This window comes from Chenopodium album, chromosome 12, assembly GCF_948465745.1.
Source record: "Chenopodium album chromosome 12, dcCheAlbu1.1, whole genome shotgun sequence".
Lineage (NCBI taxonomy): Eukaryota > Viridiplantae > Streptophyta > Magnoliopsida > Caryophyllales > Amaranthaceae > Chenopodium > Chenopodium album.
In genome coordinates this window covers 33,117,272-33,124,221 of record NC_137845.1, presented here as the reverse complement: position 1 = coordinate 33,124,221, position 6,950 = coordinate 33,117,272, and positions in this window count along the sequence as shown.

The following is a 6,950-nucleotide window of genomic DNA, read 5'->3' as shown; positions in this document are numbered from 1 at the left end:
AATTCAAATCTAATATTTAAGAATTAAAGGAAATTGCAATAAAAGTAAATTCAAAGGAAAGAAATCTCACAAACTTCCATTGATTTGAAGAAGAAATCCTAGATCAATTGAAATCAAAGATCAAATTCAAGTACAATCAAGTTATCTTAAGCTTCTCTCTCTACTTTCTCTCTCGTCTCATTCTGGGAAATAAGTGTCAAGTACAATATATGTCGTCCCCCCCCCCCGAAAAAGGAAACGTCTAAGAGCATAAATAGAAAATCGAATGAAGGGGAACAGGGCACCTGGTGCGTGCGCACCACCAGGCCGTGCGCGCGCACAGGTGGGTCTGCACGCACGCACCACCTATGTTGCGCGCGCGCACCCCTGCTTGGTGCTTGTGGCGTTGCCTCATTCGCTTGCTCGATCGATCTCCATGCTCCCGAGCATCCCTGTCATTGGTGCACTCGAGGCAATGCTCGAGAGAAGGGCAGCTCCTTTATCTTCCCAACGTTTGAACACTTTGAGCCAAAGCATTGCTTCTAAGGTTCTCGTGCTTGCGGAGGTAGCTTGAATTGCTGTTTGGATTCCCGAACTTAGCTCCATTAACCTTCTTGAATGCGCTCGAGCTTCCTCCTTGACTATTAAACCTCGGGAAACTCAACACACCTACAAAACAAGTCAAAGAAACGGAGGAGCGAGAAAAGATAACCAAGAAATTAATAAAATAGAAAGGAAACCATCAAAAGGACACATTTCTCTAAACTTACACACAAACACGCAAAACAAGAATTATTATGAAAAACCATGACGTAAAAGAGTAAAAACAAGCATAAAACTACAAAGAAAACCTAGCCTAAGAGTGCCATAAATGACACTCATCAAATTCCCCCAAGCTAAACCTTTGCTCGTCCTCGAGCAAAACAAAATCAAGTTTAAAGGAAAATGATGACATTATTTGGGCAAGCAAGAAATGAGAAAGACTAGAGAATAGAAGAATATACACTAACTCACTTTCGTAGGAATCACGATCAATTTTAGCAACAATTGACAAGCCATTTAAACCTCTAGATCGCTCTAGAGGATGAGTGATGCTCTCGTAAGGGTTTCTTAAGAGATTAACCCATAACTCTTAAGTAAAAAGGGAGGCAAAGCAATAAAAGGGAAAAGAGAAAATTAAACTTAAAAAGGAAAAGTGGTGCTTATACAATGGACTTTTGCACATGGTCAAAACACGATAGGATATCAAACTTTCTAAAACAACAAAGGTAAGCACGTTCTAAGATATCGAGGGTTGATTGAAACATAGGACATGCTAAGTATAGAGAACTACCAAAACACAATTCACTTTCATCTAAAAACAATTTTAGAACATTTTCCCAATTGGCTTCAAATCTTCTTTTAGCAAGCATCTCTATAGTTCTATGAAGGAACCGGAAAAACAATATATTTGAGGTTTTCTCGACATCTTGACCTTGCATCCCCTCTCCTTAGGCTTTAACTCATAATGCCCTCCCTCGGTATATGACTCAACCACTAGGTCAAAAGGGCTTTCCAAAAGGTTGTAACGTAAGGGCAAAAGGTTGAGGGTAGGCTTAAAATTTAGAATTTGGTGGTATACCTAAGTTGTGAAGCAAAGATTGGCCAAATCTCAACACCAAAACCAAGTAGTCACCAAACAAAAACAAACTAACACCCCCAAGCTTATTCAAAGCTATAATCACAATCATATATATAAAAAGCGTAAGATGCTTCCCCCCAAGCTTGAATAAAGCATTGTCCTCAATGTGTAAGATAGGAAGAAGCATTTACATCAAAATGTTTTTGAACTTTTTCATTTTTCACTTTTTATCAATTTTTGCCAAAGCTTTTTGAATTTGCTTCACTTTTTCTCATTTTTCAAATTTTCATTTTTCACTTTATTCATTGTCCTCGCCTCTTTTAACTATGGACGACTTTTTCCAACTTTGCATTTGAATGTCCTTGCCTTTTTTAACTTTGGACGGCTTTTTCATTTATTCACTTGCCATTATTCACAAGAAATACAAAACACGAGCTTGCGTACAAATAAGAACCAATATCCAAACTCATATAACACAATCTCCAAAAACATGATCATTTGCTTCACAAAAACCAAAACTGGTACAAAAAGAAACAAAAGGCTCAAAGTTCTAAAGATGTGGCTAGGAAAGAAGGGAAAAGGCTCAAATGGTTAGCAAGAAGGCAAATGTAAACCCAAGAACTAAAAATAAAGAAGATTAACCTAGAAAAGAAAAATTACCACCCCGAAAAGATGCCTTTGTCCTCCCTAGATGGTTCGGTCTCGTGTTTGAGAATTATGAGTCAAGATTCAAGATTAGGTCCGCAATAGTCAAGGATCCATGCCGCACATGCAAGTTATTGTAGAAGGCTTGAAAATGAGGAAACCTCACAAGGATGTGGCAAAAACTCACTAAAAGCTTCAAATTCACCAAAGGGGAACAATTGCAAGTTTTTAAAAACAAAAGATTCTGGCTTCAAGGTCCCAATAGTTCTAAATGACTACCTTAGCATGTTCTATCCTAGAGTCAACCAAAGATAATTTCAAACCGTGCAAACCATTGTTCTTAAGAAGAACGATAGCCAATGTGCAAGTCCAAGTGGTACTAAGCCCAAAGCAAAAGCAAAAGTACTAAGAAAGAAAAGCAATGCCTCAAAAACTTCTTTTTTTTATTTTTTTTTTATTTTTTTATTTATTTTTTTTTAAATCAAAACATATGAAAGCAAAATACAAAAAGTAATGTAGAAGAAAAGTGAAAAAGGAAACAAAAAGAAAAAGGAAGACCATAAGAAAATAGAAAATGAGGAAAAAGATATGAAATGAAAAATAGAAAAGCAAAGGAGAAGTAGAAATGCAACAAGGAAGTAATGCAAACACATAAGTCCCAATCGACAAACAAGTGAACATTCAGCCACAACGCTAATGTTCCCAAACACACTAAGGTGTTAAAAAGCAAACATCCTCGAATCGTTCAACTTCTCCTAATCTAAACCTAAACTAAGAATCCATGAAAAGAATAAAAAGAAGAAGATTAGAAGGATCTCACCGGCGTCGAAGCTATGCTACATCAAACAAAGTGAAAGAGAACCTTAATGAAGCATCAATATCTAAAGCATAAGCGACGAAGCAAGGTGAGAGAAAATAGACTATATACAAAGAAAATTGTTAGTAACTTCAATACAAAAGAAAAGAAAGATATAAAATAGATAATGTATGCAAACAAGGAAGAAGCAATATATGATAGCATCAGGAATATGGTCAAGCAATGAAATCAGGAAACAGAATCATTAGATAGAAGCAGAGTCAGGAAACAAGACATCAAACAATCATCATTAGGAAGAATAATCATAAGGAAGCAGAGATACACAGCAGACATCGATCATCGAAACAAACAATAATACCAAGAACAGGTCAGAGAAATCATCAGAAGTACATCATCATCATCATCATCAGAGAAGCAAGAGATACACATTGATCAATACCAGAAGCAAAAGAGACCAAGAGTGAACTACAAAAGCCAGGAGGGAAACGGTAAAGCACACAAACAACATAAATCACCCCCAAGCTCAAAATGAACTACCCCCCAAACTCTAAACCTAATAACATATAGGCAAAAGAGAACATCATATAAAGAACATAAGAAAAAAAAGGGGGGTAGCCACAATAGTCCCACTCCGCACTATGGTAAGGGGTAGAGTGAGAAATCCCCTCACCGGTCTCTAAGACATGAACCGAGCTAGCCATTTCACTCACCTCTATAAGAGCTTTTCCCTTTAACCTCCCCTCCCTCCTAGCACGATCTATCGCGAAGAAATGAGACCAATCATCCAAAACCGGCTCGCCCGATAATCCCCACCTACCAAAAGTCTCGGGGTTCGGGAAAGGTATAGGGTTCGCGGGATCATAAGTATAATCGCAACCATCGGGCCGCTTATAGTCGTAAGTGGCCGGGGTGGTGCCAACAATAGCACTAGGATGGATATGAGGACCCTCCTAATAGGGGTAACAAGGTCTAGGTCCGATGGATGGGTCAAAGGGTTCCCATTGAGGGATAGGTCCTTGTTGGATCGGGAGGTATAGGTAGTTCAAGTAAGGTTCAATCTCCCCCCTCCTCACATGGTAGTCATACAATTGATTAGCATGGAAATCATAGCCAAGAGACGAGTCCCGCCCCGAAGGCATGGAAAACAAGACATTAGTGATAGAATCTAACTTGGCATGAATAGTAGATAAATCAAATGTATAGGAAGAAGTAGAAGGAAGGATAGGAGTACCTCCCCGTTCAATCGGGGGTAAAGCTTGGAAGTCCGTCGAGAAAGCATCATTGGAGGCGGTTCTTGTATGATTAGTCTTCTTCCGAAGAGAAGGGTCGATGTTGCATCTTGGAGGTCTCCAAGTCAAAGAATCCGTCTTCGTCATACGGGATGTAGCCTCCTTACTCAGAATCAAGAACCAATCCTTCACTCAAGACACCTTCCATATGAAAATATATGCTTCTTGGTACGATCAATGAATTTTTGGTTACCACGGCGTAAACATTGAGGAAATGAGAAGGTGTCCTCTCCCGAGGGTCGACTACCGGAGGGAGCTCGCATAGCAAATCTTTATATGAGTCATCGAGGAAAAGTGCGAGGATAGAGATCATGCCACCAATTTGGATGCTCCCCGAAAGCGAAACACCATCTCGGATGTCTATAAATTGGTTGATCAAAATGTTGAGTGAAATCTACAAGCTCGATCTCATGCGACTCTTGGTCAGAAATCCATAGCCAACAAAGTTCCTCACGAGAAATAGCTCCCAAAGTGTCTTTAGAGAATAGGGAATAGGTGAGAATACGATTAAAGTGTCTCATTGCCGGATGAACGATCGATGCGGACTTGGAAGTTTGAGGCTCATATTTCCCTTCATAAAAGATACGCCGCCACCGCTTGAGTTCATAATACCCATGGTCACTATCCATTTTACCATTGGCCGGACAGACAAGATGGTCTTCATCGACGGCCCAAGGAAACCGGAAGTAGGAACAAAGTTGTGACTCCGACAACCGATGATCATTGTTGAAAAGTTGAAAGGCCAAAATTCTTGAAGAGTCACCACTTGTCTCTCGAACCACTTCCAGGGATGATAGAAACTCATACGTCACCCTAGAATAAGTAGGGGCACTCAAATCCAAGAACTCTAGAAGACCGAGGTTCTTGGCGAGGAGGTGGACGTCATCATCAATTCCAAGAAATTTGGTAGTTGCTTGATCATAGAATCTTGTCCACTTAAGCTTCCTCTTGGTAAGTTGCTTGAAGCTATCCCAATGCATTTCTTTAGAGAATTCAATGCCATACGTTTCTACCACCTCGGGAGGAGGTGGAACAACGTGCCGAGTTTTGCTTAAACTTGATCAAGCACGCTTCTTATGACGGATAGGGGCCATCTACAAGAAGCAAAGCAATTCATGAGCAATTCATTTACAATTATCATTGTTCAAGAAGATTAAAAAGAAATTGCTCTAAAATCAAGCACAAACATTATTCAGTCAAAAATGAAACAAGAAATGGTCACACATGAACTATGCCATGAATATAGAAACATAAGCTTGAAGCAACTAGTCATGAATTAAAGGCAAAATTGGACATAAGAGACCAAATCATGAATAATTATGAGCAAATTAATCCCAAAACATTGAATTATCAAAGAAATGAAACTATCATATAGAATACCCATGAGAGAGAAAATGACTAACAATGGTGATTCAAGGATTCAAGCAAGGTATACAAATTCATCATGAAAAAGCTTCAATTCAACATCTAATAACATCATTCAACACAAAATACAAGCTAAAAGAACCAACAATGGAGTTCTACCATGAAAGCAAAAACAAGGGTTTTAAGCTTCAAAAATGAGGAAGAAGATGACTAGAAAGTCAGAAATTATACCTCAATGAAGCTTTTAATCACTTGAAAATTGCACAATTGAAGAATATCGACCACATAGAACACCCAAAGTCAAGTTCCAAGCACCAAAACAAAACCTTCAAAAGTCAAATTTGAGCCCAAAATTTCGAATTTCAATTCGAAAATTTCAGATTTTTTGTTGTTTTTGAAAGATTTGATTATGGTTTTATGCAATTTGTGAAGAAAAGATATTAAGAATATAGTTTGGATGGATTTGCAAGGGATTTGGAAAAAGGGGTAAATAAGAAGGAAGGAGAATGTTGGAATGAAAGGGGATGAGGGGGGGTTTGTGAGAAAAAGGGCACGAAAAAGGGGTGGGTTGCTGCAACAGCTGGTGTGTGCGCGCACACCCCTTTGTGCGTGCGCACCAGCCAAGGCAGGGGGGCTGCTTTGCTTGCTCGGAATTGCAACACAAGCCAAGAGCTCTGACATACCTAGTGCGTGCGCGCAACCTGGTGGTGCTTGCCCACCAGGTAGGGTCTTTGAGGGGGGGGGGGGGGGCTGCTTGCGCCTTTAAATGCACCAAATCAAGGCCAAATTCTGACCCCCTTGGTGCGCGCGCGTAGGGAGGGTGGTGCGTGCTCACCAAACAAGAAAATTCTGCTCTTAAACATACTCTCGTGCTTGCGCTCTCATTGGCGTTAACAAGCGTCATGATCGAATGCTTAAAAAAAAGCACACAAAAATAGTTCAAAAATCACTCAAAAATAGTTCAAAAGTCACTCGAACATGAGTATAAATTCATGAAAATGCAAACACGAGAGCATGTAACCCCACAAACTCTTTCACTTATGTTTAACCAAACCTTATGAAACCTTGAATTAACACTGAAATTGTTAGAAATCATCATTGATTCAATCTCATGGTACCTAAAATCAAGGAAACAAAGAATAATAAGAAAAATTCTAAAAAATAAAAGAAATATAGAGAATAGAAAAATCAAAAGAAAAAGGTTAGAAAACCGAGTTGCCTCCCGGGAAGCGCT